Raw genomic sequence first — 12,235 nt, 5'->3', positions numbered from 1 at the left:
TTGCTTATGCTGATGCGGACTTCGCTGGCTGTAGATTAGATAGAAAAAGCACATCAGGAACATGTCAATTCTTAGGACATGCCCTTGTTTCCTGGTCATCCAAGAAACAAAACTCGGTTGCACTATCAACAACCGAAGCTGAATATATTGCAGCAAGTGCATGCTGTGCACAAGTTGTTTGGATGAAAAATACCTTAGAAGATTATAAAGTTCATCTTAAAAATATTCCCATTAAATGTGATAACACAAGTGCAATATGCCTAACAAAAAACCCTATACAACACTCAAGAACAAAACATATTGACATCAGACATCACTTTATACGAGATCATGTTACGAATCATGATGTAATCATAGAATTCATTTATACGAAACATCAACTAGCTGATATCTTTACAAAACCTCTAAGTGAAGAACAATTTGATTTCATAAGAAGAGAATTAGGAATGTTGATGTGTCCGAATACTTAAACTAGTTAAAATTATTTTTCGGACGTTATTGATTACTATTACATGCCTTGGTATCACTTGATCAAATAACATGTTGGAAATTATGTGACAAATGTTTTTGAAAATCAGTAGCTTACTCATATCCGAATGCATGTAAGAAGATCATCTTATTTTCGGTTTGAATGCTAAAAATAGGATTTTCCTGTACACTCTTATGAAAACTTTTTGAAAAATGAGTTTCCTCCTTCAAGCAACGAACTATAACATAACAAGGAGAAGAAAAATTCAAAGTATTATATGTGTCATGCCTTCCTTTATGTGCTTGATAACCTGCTGGAATCACATCTACCATGCTTTTTGATAATGCTACCATGCTTTTTGTTGATGACAAAGGGGGAGAAAAATATGAATTGATATGATTGCTATTACTGATGTTATGATTAGGCCATACCTGCTATCACTGATAATGATATGGTTGCTATCACTGATACTATAATTAGGCCATACTTGCATCACCAAGAAATATATGGTTGCTATCAAACAAAAATTTGCATCGTACGAACTGATATCTTACCATGTGATGCAATGCTACACTTGCTAAAATATTCGAAATGTGTACATCATGTAATGATATCAAAATCTTGCTTCACAGCTTTACATGTCGATATCTTACAATATGATGAATTGCTACAATTACCATCATTCAAACTTGTTATATTTGAAAATGAATGTCAAGCCTTGACATCATCTTCAAAGAGATACATCATGATAGGAATCATGATGGGAATATGTCTCTTGAATTTATAAAGTTTTTAAATTCAAGAAGTATGGCATATAGACAGGGGGAGTTAAGGTTAACTCCATTATCAATTGATTGTCATCATCAAAAAGGGGGAGATTGTTGAATCTCGGATTTTGATGATGAAGTCAATTGTCATTTGTTGTCTAATGTATGTGTTGAGATAAGTGTGCAGGATTAACTACGATGAAAGTAAGACATGCAGCAGGAGTTGCGCCGGAGTCATGATAATGATCACGTTGGAAGTTCGAGAGCTCGACGGAAGTTCGGACAGTCGTCGGAGGTTCTGCAGGAACAAATTCGAGAAGTCCAGAAGCTTGCCAAAGGAGCTCGTCGGAACTTGCCAAGTGGATCGTCGCAGTCCAGGAGTTTTCCGGAAGTCCGCAGGCGCATCGCCGAGGGTTCATCGGATGATCGACGGAAGTTCGCCGGAAACTCGCCGAAAGAAGCGAGTGACGTACCGAAGCAAGCTGCAGAATATGTCTTAGGAAATAATCATAGTTAGCACTTTGATTAAGTTAGAAATGGGAGGTGATCCCATTAGCTTAATCCTAGGGCAATTGGGCCCCTGAAGAACTCAAATTGGGTCGAATGGTTCAGCCCATTCGGACCCAGGTTGCTGTGGGAGGTGCAACCGCCCAGGCAGGGAGGTAGCACCGCCCAGGCTATGTCTCCCAGCGAGACTGGGCGGTGCAACCGCCCCAGCCAAGAGGTGCAACCGCCCAGGGCTCAGTCTCCGAGCGAGACTGGGCGGTGCAACCTCCTCTGTCAGGAGGTAGCACCGCCAGAGCTCAAGTTTCGAGCTCTGCCAGGCGGTGCAACCTCTCCAGTTAGGCGGTGCAATCGCCTGAGCTCAGTCTTCGAGCTTTGGCAGAGAGGTGCAACCGCCCCTGACAGAGGTAGCACCGCCCAGAGGCTTAGTCTTCGAGCTCTGCCAGGCGGTGCAACCTCTCCAGTCAGGAGGTGCAACCGCCTGATCCCGGAATTTCGGGATTTGATCGTTTTGAGCTCCAAATTTGAACTGGGTTGGGGCCTATAAATACCCCACCCATTCAGCACTGAAAAGATACAGACCTACACCGAATTCTTGATCTTTTCTGTGATTCTAAGAGCTCAAATTTGTGTTAAGTCTAAAAGTTCTCCTCTTTCTGTTCTTCAAGTCTTGAGTTGTAAAGAGATGAGAGAAAGGTTCTATAAGGGTTGTCTCCTGAGCCCGTCAAAAGGAGTGAAACTGTAAAAGGGCAGTTGGCCTTCACCTATTGAAGGAAGGCCTCTAGTTGATGTCGGTAACCTCGTCGGTGGAGGAAGCCAAAAGTGGAGTAGGTCAAGACTGATCGAACCACTCTAAATCTCTGGTTTGCGTTTATTTTGAGCACTTTATCATTACTGCAAACCTCCTACATAGCTACTGCTCTCTGCGCTTTTACGAATAAGTTTCTAAGTTCTGATCTTTCCGAATCTGCATTCAGACGTAAATCGGTGTTTTCGTACGATCTTTACATTGCAGTTTACATTTACGTTTTGATTCTATTTATAACTGCAAACTGTCTTCTGCGCTTTTACGAACGAGTTTCTTTGCAGTTTACGTTTACGTTTTGACTCTAATTATAACTACGCTTAGACGCAATCTGCGCTTAGACGCAAACTGCGCTCAGACGCAAACTGCGCATAGACGCAATCTGAGCTTAGACGCAAACTGCGCTTAGATGCAAACTGCGCTTAGACGCAATCTGCATTTAGACGCAAACTGCATTTAGACGCAAACTGCGTAAACTGCGCTTAGATGCAAACTGCATTTAGACGCAAACTGCGTAAATTACGCTTAGACGCAAACTGTGTTTAGACGTAAATTGCACTTAATCATAAGTAATCTTAGAATCGACTTTTGCATCGAAATAGTTCTTATCGAACGAACGCAGCTTTCGTTTTTTCGCTGAAAGATTTCCGCTGCACTAATTCACCCCCCGCCCCCCCCCCTCTTAGTGCTCTCGATCCTAACATGAACATCTTATCTTTGAGAATATGAATAAATGCTTTGCACCTAAAGACTCTCAAGTGATTATAAGATATATCTTTTCTTTTCCATACTCTCTTTAGAATATTTCCATCGTCGGTAGTGTGGCGGTAGCCACAACAAGCAAGGGGAGGAGGGGTTTAAGGCCTTTTTCTGGGCAAAAGATAGTTTTGCCCCTTGAAATTTCAGAAATTCTAGATTTTATCATTTATCCAAATTATAAAAATATCCCTTATAATTCAAAAAATTTTCTACATGTACTTGATTTCAGAAAATATTAATTAATTAAAAAGTTTAATTATTATTATTATTATTATTATTATTATTATTATTATTATTATTATCTAGTAGTCCTATATGATGATGATGTATACATGTGATGTATGATATATGGACGGATGATCATAGACCGTGTGATATGTGTGTACTTGTGATTATTATTGTTGGGGCCTGCAGCCTCCATTTTATTTTTTATTTATTGTCAGACCTGGATGCTTATGATTAAGTTGTAATCATATGAGGGGATGCAGTATGAGCATAGAAGCTATAGTAGGACCCACAAGACGAACGATCGTGATGCATGAAGATGCGTCGAGATGCCGACAGAACCGACGAGGACGAGATAGATGATCATAGGGCTTAGAGATGCACCGTTACACACAAATCTTGATGTGAGTGATTAGGCAAACTGGCTCGAGACTGATCATATTAGGTTGTGGTTCATGATCATCTGGTGTGATTGCTCATGTGATGTATGATTGCTTATATACCTACTAGATATATATATATATATATATATATATATATATATATATATATATATATATATATATATATATATATATATATATATATATATATATATACATGCGATGTAGATATATATTAAATATGTATGTGTGTAACATGTCATATTAAGATACCAAATTAAAATCTCCTCTCTCGATAAATATTAAGTCAGTAAATATGATGCAATTAGATTGACCTACATGGCCTTCCATCGTTATAGGTAGGGATCAATTCCCGATGTAGGTTGAGTTGGTCGAGTCTCTCGAGGCTCATATATATCGCGATTCACTATCTTGCCTATGGTATAGAGATGTCACTGGTGACCTGAGGACATGGTATGCTTGGTTGAGTCCCTTGAGGGCATATCATCCAATTAGACTCATCTTATAACGATGATGTTGACTTAACCGAACATCATGGTTGGTTGAGTCCCTCAAAACCATGGTGATTCGGAGGCTGAATAGGACGAGAATCACAAGGAGTTATGTGATGGGAAATCTTGGGGGCGACATCATATGCGTAGTGGAAGAGCAAGAAAACAAAATCCTCGATTCACAAAGAGATGTCCGTCGTTGTGCGAAGATTGGTACGCAAAATCCACGAAACTTAAAACTGCGTATAGAGTAGATTGTGTTATCTAGAGAGATCGTATATCCCTATTTCCTTGCAGATCCTTAGGAGAGGGTGAAGGAGGTCAAGTGTCCTCCTCTCTAGTAGTGATCCACACAGCAGGGTTACGACGACGCTCCTCAAAACTCCAGGCCTGCTTTGAGGTGGAGAGGGAGAGGAGAATAGGAAAGGCAAGCAAAGGCTCTAGCCTATGAGGCTCTGAATCTCTCCTATTTATAGAGATCCCTTGTCAAACCCTAATGGGTCCTCCCCTAGTGGGTATTGGATCTGCATCCAATAAGACAAGGGCTCCATCGGATATCTCATATTCGAACCTCTACTCATCGCAATGCCTACCATATGTGTGTGACCCTCTAGGCCCAATATCGAGCTAGCCGTGAGTCATACCTATCAGAACTCCTTCTAACTCAGTGAATTATTATCTCTGTAATAATTCACTCGACTCATCGACTACAGACGTACTAGGCCACTACGCCATAGTCCCCACACGATACAAGGGAATCCAATCCATTGGACCTGTCTGTCCTCAATTACCGTATACCTATAGTCCCTCATCCCTCTAATATCCCAGAGACCGTATATCGAGCATGGTGCTATCAGACTCATACGGTTTCTACTCGAGTCTCGCTCTAATCGGATTCTCCCGGAGAACTCTTTCTCTCTCAACCCGAATGACCCTGGCTAGGGATTTGTTTGAGCAAGAATACATGGGATATTCCTCTCATGACGCCGAGAGTGGATGATCCTCTATCGACACTAAATTGCCCTCGTAAGGTCGACTACCACTCCAAATGACCAGCTGTACTAGATCTGGGACAACCAAACCTATAAGTTTGGTATCAAAGAGTGGAGCACTCATATAGGACATCCTTGGTGTCTCAAGTCTAAGGACCAAATACACCACTAGGACTACGGAATCGTTGTTTGACAATAAGGCATCATCAACCATCCAGCATTCCGTAAGCGGATCAATCAGTGAACTCATTCTCCAATGAGCACCTGTATTGTATCCCTAGTGTCCCTACACGAGCAGCTATGAGACCAGCTGCATCCATCATATGACAGGTATACAGCACACTAGTCTATCCGGTTATCACGATGTCCCTTTGTTTGTAACTTATGATCGGGATTATTTAGGATATGTGTTTAAAGGGTAATCGATCTCATTATCGTGATTTCATCACGATCCGATTCCCATTGCACAAATCCAAGGACATCACTATATATATATATGCTTATATGCAATAGTTATAAAGTGATATACGTCAAAATATAATAAGCAAAAAGATTCTGTGTCAAGTCACACGTGCCATCACTCACGTGATTGGCTTGCTGGGCATCTATGACTAGCATTATGATCGGCAAGAGTTGCCTACCTTTTGGGCTTAGTGTGATTAGTTGAGTCCCTCGAGGTTATACTGAGATGTTGATTGGATCCCGATCCCCACTAGAAGTCTGTCGGAGACTTCCGTTTCACGTGCTGAGGGTGTCGTGTGACTCACTTGTAAAATAGTGGGAGCATATTAAGATAGAAGTCTATATCTTGATTGTTTATTTTTTTTACAAAATCTATATATTATTTATTTCTATTGCATCTTGATTTTCAGAAAATGTTGCTTTTAAATCCCTTACTTGGCATACTTGATGTCAACTATCTCACTAGTCCGAATTATACAGAGTGGCTCCGTAACTTAAGAATTGTTCTCACGGTGGAGAAAATCGCATACGTGCTTGATACAATGATGCCTACGCTCGAGGAAGGGACAAGCAAGGACGAAATTGCTCACTACGTAAAGTACATATATGACTCCACTTTTGCTCAGTGTTATATGATGGGCTCCAAGACTCCTAAGCTACAGAGACAACATGAAAAGATGGATGCTAGATCTATTCTCCTTCATGTCCGCAAACTATTTGAGGAACAGGGAAGGACTCAACGAAATGAGATATCTAAGAGTATCTTCCACGCTAGGATGACTAAGGGAACACCGGTTCAGAACCATGTCCTAAAGATGATTGAGTGGATAGAGAAACTCACAGGTCTTGGAATGGTCGTAGAAAATAACCTATGTATGAATCTTATGCTTCAGCCCCTACCAGATTTCTTTTCACAGTTCATAATGAATTTTAGTATGAACAAATTTGAGGTGACTCTTATTGAGCTCCTCAATATATTGAGGGAGGCAGAGAGCACTATCAAGAAAGAGAAGCCAGTTCTCTATATTAGTGAGACTAGAAAGAAACGAAAAACAGAAAAGTTCCTTAAGAAGGGCAAGGGTAGACCGGGCAAAGCAAAGGTTGCTAAGAAAGATCCTGGCAAAGGACAAAGGCCAGTGCTTCTACTACGACAAAGATGGGTACTAGAAGAGAAACTGCAAAGTGTACTTTTCAAAGAGGGCGAAACAGAAGCTTGAAGAAGCTTCAAGTATATTCATGATCAATCTCTAGTTGTTAGATTTTTATGATAGTGCATGGGTATTGGATACCGATAGTGCTTATCATATCTGTAATTTGTTATAGATTCTAGCAAAGCCTAGGAGATTAGCGAGAGGAATACTATATAATGATTTGTTTATGTTAGATACTGCTCCATATATCATGAATGTAAATGTAACCGAGAGGAAACGAGATGAGGTGAACAATGCCTAATTGTGGCATTGTAGGCTAAGTGACATCCATAAGAGAAGGATCCAAAAGTTGCTAAAGGATAGATATCTAGATCCATTTGACTACGAGTCATATGCAACTTTTGAATCTTGCCTTCGTGAAAAACTAACCAATTCTCCTTTTAGTAGAACCGGAGAGAGAATCACTAAGCTATTGGAACTCATATATAGTAATATATATGGACCCATATCAACTCATGCCATTGGTGGTTACTTCTACTTCATTACCTTTATTGATAATTTCTCAAGGTATGGACATGTGTACTTAATGAAGTACAAGTCCAAGACCTTTAAGAAATTCAGAGAGTATAAGAATGAAGTAGAGAACCAGACTGGAAAGAGTATCAAGACTCTTCAATTAGATCGATAAGGTAAGTACTCGAGTATAGAATTCACCCAGTTCCTTAAAGATTATGAGATTTTATCCCAATGGACACTTTCTTATATACCTTAACTCAATGGTGTATTTGAAAGGAGGAATCATACATTATTAGATATAGTGCGGTTCATGATAAGTTTCGCTGACCTACCCATATGATTCTGGGGATACGCCATAGAGACCGCAGCTTACCTTTTGAATAGAGTTCCAATTAAGTCAGTAGTGTCTATACTAGATGAGACATGGAAAGAAAAAAAATCCAATCTTAAGGTTGTTAAGATTTGGGGCTACCCTACCCACATTAAAAAATACAACCCCGATAAGTTGGAATCGAAGACGAAGCGGTGCAAGTTTGTGGGATACCTCAAGGAAATTTATGGGTATTATTTCTATCATCACGAGGATCAAAAGATCTTTGTAGCCAAGAGAGCGGTGTTCCTTGAGAAGAAACACATTCTTGGCGGAGACAGTGGGAGAGTGATAAAGTTGAGCGAGGTTGAAGAACGTAGCTCAAGCATCACTCCACAACCTAAGTCTATTTAGGTATCTAGCACACAAGTTCTGACTTTATGTAGATTCGATAGAGCATCCCATCCTTATGAGAGATATGTGGGACATATTAGAGGAGAGGATGTTGAGGATATTGATCCTTAGACCTACGAGGAGGCTATTATGAGTATAGACTCCGAGAAGTGACAAGAAGCCATAAATTCTAAGATAGATTCCATGTACTCCAACAAGGTTTGAAACCTAGTTTATTCAGTCGAAGGTATTATACCCATCGATTGCAAGTGGATCTTCAAGAAGAAGATCGAAATAGATAGAAATGTAGAGACCTATAAAGCAAGGCTAGTGGCTAAAGGGTATCGTGAAAGACAAGATATTGACTATGACGAAACCTTCTCACTCGTAGCCATGCTAAAATCCATCTGAATTCTATTGGCTATTGCAACACACTATGATTATGAAATCTGGTAAATGGATGTAAAAATTGCATTCTTCGATAACAACCTTGAGGATATGTATATGATACAGCCTGAGGGATTCGTGTCCAAGGACTACCGATATAAGGTGTGTATGTTGCGTATGTCCATTTATAGACTAAAGCAAGCTTTCCAAAGTTAGAACATAAGATTTGATGAGGCAATCACATCTTATGACTTCGTTAAAAATGAAGATGAGCCTTGTGTGTACATGAAGATAAGTGTGAGCGCTATCACCTTCTTGGTGTTATATGTGAATGATATCCTAATCGTCGGGAATGATGTAGGAATGCTATCCATAGTAAATGCTTAGTTATCTAGACACTTCTCCATGAAAGATTTAGGGGAAGCATCGTATATTTTGTGGATTCAGATCTATAGAGATAGATATAAAGGAAGCTTGGCTTATCTCAGTCCAGTTACATAGACACCATTGACAAAAGATTTGGCATAAAAAATTTCAAGAGAGGTCTCATATCGATGAGACATGAGTTATCACTTTCTAGGAATATGCCCCAAAGACTCCTAAAAAAAGGACGAACATGGATAGGATATCATATGCCTCATTGATTGGGTCTTTTCGCTATATACCAAGTCTGATATAGTGCATGCTCTAAGTGTCACGAGCAAGTATCAAGCGGATCCAGGCTTGGAGCACTGAAAAATAGTAAAGTATATCCTTAAGTACTTAAGAAGAACTAAGGATCTTTAATTGGTATATGGAGATAGTAGCCTCAAGGTTGAAGGCTACATAGACTCAAGTTTTCAATCCAATGTTGATGATAACAAGTCAAATTTAGGGTATGTGTATGCCCTGAATGGAGGAGCAGTGTGTTGGAAGAGTTCCAAGTAAGATACTACTACTGACTCCATCACAAAGGCAGAGTACATTGCTACAATAGAGGCAGCAAAGGAGGGAGTCTAGATGAAGAAGTTGTTCACAGATCTGAGAGTCGTGTCGGGTGGCGAGGAGTTGATTCCCTTATATTATGATAACAACGTGGCGATTGGTCAAGCACAGGAACCTAAGTCTCATCAGAAGTGTTCTGAGGAGGTTCCAGCTTGTTATAGAAATTGTGACACGAGGAGATGTAGCAGTGAAAAAAGTTCCATCCGAAGAGTCTCATATTGTCTTTGAGCGTCACAAGGGTCTGATGTGGATCAGACACATAGGTGATTGGCTTTAGGTCAAGTGAGAGATTGCTAGTTATAGGTGCCCTGCAAGCCAATCATATGAGTGATGACACGTGTGACTTGACACATAGTCTTTTTACTTATTATTATTATTTGGCATTTTATCACTTTATATTGCTTGTTACACACACACACACACACACACACATATATATATATATATATATATATATATATATATATATATATATATATATATATATATATATATATATATATATATATATACACACACACACATTGTGATGTCTATGTATTTGTACAATGAGAATCAGATCGTGATGAGATAATGATAATAAGACCAATTCACCTTTAAACACAGATCCTAAATAATCCCGGTTATAAGTTACTCGAGAGGGACATCGAGATAACTGGATAGACTGGTGTGCTATATACCTATCCATATGATGGATGCAACTGGTCTCATAATTGTTCGTATGTGGACACTAGGGATACAATATAGGTGCTCATTGGAGAATGAGTTCACTAATTGATCCACTTACGGAATGGTGGATGGTTGATGATGCCTTATTGTTAGACAGCAATTCCGTAGTTCCAATGATGTATATGATCCTTAGACTTGAGACACAAAGAATGTTTTATATGAGTACTTCATTCTTTGATACCAGACTTATAGGTTTGGAGGTTTCAGATCTAGCACAACTGGCCATCGGGAGTGGTAGCCAACCTTATGAGGACTATTGAGTATTGATAGAGGACCAGCCACTCCCGGTGTCATAAGAGGAATATCTCATATGTTCTTGCTAAGATAAATCCCTAGCTAAGGTCATACAGATTGAGAGAGAAAGAGTTCTTTGGGAGAATCCGATTAGAGTGAGACTCGAGCAAAAACCGTATGAGTCTGACAGCACCATACCTAGTATACAATCTTTAGGATATTAGATGGACAAGATACTATATATACACAGTAACTGAGGATAGACAGGTCAAATGGATTGGATTCCCCTGTATCGTCTGGGGATTATGCCGTAGTGGCACAGTACGCCCGCAGTTGATGAGTCGAGTTGATTATTATAGAGATAATAATTCACTGAAAGAGTTCTGACATGTATGACTACTCATGGTCGGCTCGATATTGGGCCTAGAGGGTCACACACATATGGTAAGCGTTGCGATGAGTAGTGGTTTGGATATGATGTTGGGAAATTCTTGGGGGCGACATCACATGCGCAGCGGAAGAATAGAAAAATAAAATCCCCAATTTCTCAAAAAATGTTCATCGTCATGCGAAGATTGATGCATAAAATCCACGAAACTTAAAACCGCGTATAAGATAAATTGTGTTACATTAGGAGATCGTATATCTTTGAATCCCTACATATCTCTAGGATAGGGTGAAGGAGACCAAGCGACCTCATCTCTAGCGGTGATCCACATAATAGGGCTGCGACAATGATCCTTAAAACTCCAAGCATGCTTTGAGGTGGAGAGGGGGAGGAGAATAGGAGAGGCAAGCAAAAGGCTCTAGTCTATGAACCACTAATTCCCTCATATTTAGAGAGGTCTCCTATCAACTTAACCCTAATGGATCCTCCCATATTGGGTATTGGATCTCCATCCAACTACTAAAGCCTCTTAGATTAATGGATCTCTATCCAATAATATCTCATGGGTGCTTATTGGATCTCGTTCATAGGATTCAATAATTCAGAGGCATATTGGATATTCAATAAGATAGAAGCTCCGACGAATATCTCAAATCTGAACCTCTACTCATCGCAATGCCTACCATATGTGTGTGACTCTCTAGGCCTAATATCGAGTTGGCCGTGAGTCATACCTATCAAAACTCCTTCTGGCTCAGTGAATTATTATCTTCATAATAATTCACTCGACTCATCGACTACAGACGTACTAGGCCACTACACCGTAGTCCCCAGATGATATAGGGGAATCCAATCCATTGGATATGTCTGTCCTTAGTTACCGTGTATCTCTAATCCCTCATTCATCTAATATTACAGAGACCGTATACCAAGCATGGTGTTGTCAAACCCATACGATTTCTATTCAAGTCTTGCTCTAATCGGATTCTCCCGGAGAACTCTTTCTCTCGCAATCTGAATGACCCTAGCTAGGGATTTGTTTTAGCAAGAATACATGGGTCATTCCTCTCATGACACCGAGAGTGGATGATCCTCTATCAACACTCAATAGCCCTCGTAAGGTTGACTGTCACTCCCGATGACCGGTTGTGATAGATCTGGGATATCCAAACCTATAAGCCTAGTATTAAAGAGTGAAGCACTCATATAGGACATCCTTGGTGTCTCAAGTCTAAGGACCAGATATACCATTGGGACTACGGAAT

Source organism: Musa acuminata, chromosome BXJ1-3, assembly GCF_036884655.1.
Source record: "Musa acuminata AAA Group cultivar baxijiao chromosome BXJ1-3, Cavendish_Baxijiao_AAA, whole genome shotgun sequence".
In the NCBI taxonomy this organism is placed as follows: Eukaryota; Viridiplantae; Streptophyta; class Magnoliopsida; order Zingiberales; family Musaceae; genus Musa; species Musa acuminata.
This window is presented reverse-complemented; position numbering follows the sequence as displayed.